Raw genomic sequence first — 2,064 nt, 5'->3', positions numbered from 1 at the left:
AACTTGAGGCCATTGCTCCTTGTCCTGTCATCTCTGCCACCACAGAGAACAGTCCAGCTCCATCCTCGTGCAAACCCCACTTCAGGGAGTTGAAGGCTGCTATCAAATCCCCTCTCAGTCTTCTCTTCTGCAGATTAAATAAGCCCCGTTCCCTCAGCCCCTCCTCAGAAGTCATGTGTCCTAACCCTGTAACCATTTCCATTGCCCTCCACTGGACTCTCTCCAGCTTGTCCACGTCCTTTCTGTAGTGGGGGGCCCAAACTGGACACAGTAGTCCAGATGTGGCCTCAGCAGTGCAGAATAGAAGGGAAATAATCACTTTCCTCAATTTCCTGGCGACCTTCCTTGCTCTTCTCAGTTTCTTTTCTCAGCAGGACGGTACCTAGACTCCTGGCAGCCCTGGGCAAACTTGCAGTATCAGGCCCCACATTGCCAGTTATAATGATTTCTTGTTGTGAATGTCTTTCTCGCATCTGTGGTAGCAATGTCTTTAAATAGTTTGTTCTGAAACAATTATGTAAACATTGCCAGTATGCTCAATTATGTAAACTTTTTTGCAATTTTATTCCTTTCTTTTTTCCATTTTCAGGTCCCCTCTTCTGTCTGGGCCCCAGGCGGCTGCCCAGTTCGCCCACAACTGTGTCTGGGGCTGCTTTGCCCTCCTGCTTCTCCATCTCTCTTCTTCCCTTTCTCCAGCTGAAGAAAGTGGACACTACTTTGCTAGTGGCAGTGAAACAAGAGCTCTTTGGCACACCTATGTGCTATTATACATCTCTAATGTACTGAGGACACTTTTACATGATAAGGCCCATACAATCAGAGTCACGAGGGCACCTAATTCACTTTCATCTGAATGTGGGTGTTAGACACCTCACGTTATGGACCTGGATCCTAGTGGGCTTTTCAAGCAGGTCAGTACAAAATTCAGGCATTTTCAAAGCCATCGGTCAACTCCCACCTCGTACCCTCCGTGCCTAACTCCCCTGGACATCTCCATTTCTGCCACGTGCCACCTTCTAAGCACTGAAGGGCTGTTGTTCCTCTAGGTCCAAGGAACTGATTCTTTTCACTGCAAATCAGAAGAAAACCAAAACATTTCAAAGACAGACTGAATGAATAAAAAATATGAAACGGCAAAGAGCTCTGAGTGGGTTATGTCACTTGGACAGTATGCTGGCTGCTCTGCTTAGTAAGCACAAGCAGCCCAATGCAGTGAGTTTGTTTTGGACAATGGTAACAGCTCTGAGCAGGAATTACCCTTCCCCAGGTTACTACAAAGAAACAATCCTTGTGGCATCTATATTTATACTCCAAATACTCAAGGCTTGTGCCTATGTGTCTGTGTCCTGTTGCCAAGATGATCATTTTCCCATGTCTCTTTGCCAAGCTCACACACCTGTAGCATCTTTAAGAGGGATGTGGCGCTGCACTTTAACAGTTATGTGAATAACCTGGAGAGGGTCCAGAGAAGGGCCACTCGTATGGTTAAGGGCTTGCAGGCCAGGCTCTATGAGGAGAGACTGGGGCACCTGGACTTCTTCAGCCTCCGCAAGAGAAGGTTGAGAGGCGACCTTGTGGCTGCCTATTTGTTCATCATGGGGGCACAGAAGGGAATTGGTGAGGTTTTATTCACCAAGGCGCCCCCAGGGGGTTACAAGAAATAATGGCCACAAGCTAGCAGAGAGCAGATTTAGACTGGACATTAGGAGGAACTTCTGACATTAGGAAGAACTTCTTCACAGTTCGAGTGGCCAAGGTCTGGAACGGGCTCCCAAGGGAGGTGGTGCTCTCCCCTACCCTGGGGGTCTTCAAGAGAAGGTTGGATAGGCATCTAGCTGGGGTCATCTAGACCCAGGGCTCTTTCCTGCCTATGCAGGGGGTCGGACTCGATGATCTACTGAGGTCCCTTCCGACCCTAACATCTATGAATCTATGAAACCTGCTTCTTCAGCTCTTCTCTTATCTCAGCTTCTGTCCTTGTTTATCTTTTCTTTACTCCCACACCCCATTTCTTAGATCAGCTTCTCTGTTTCTTAGGGTGCTCTCATTCGTTACCATTTCCTA

This window comes from Alligator sinensis, unplaced genomic scaffold (genome assembly GCF_000455745.1).
Source record: "Alligator sinensis unplaced genomic scaffold, ASM45574v1 scaffold1734_1, whole genome shotgun sequence".
Taxonomy (NCBI): Eukaryota; Metazoa; Chordata; order Crocodylia; family Alligatoridae; genus Alligator; species Alligator sinensis.
Note: the sequence above shows the minus strand (reverse complement) of the source record.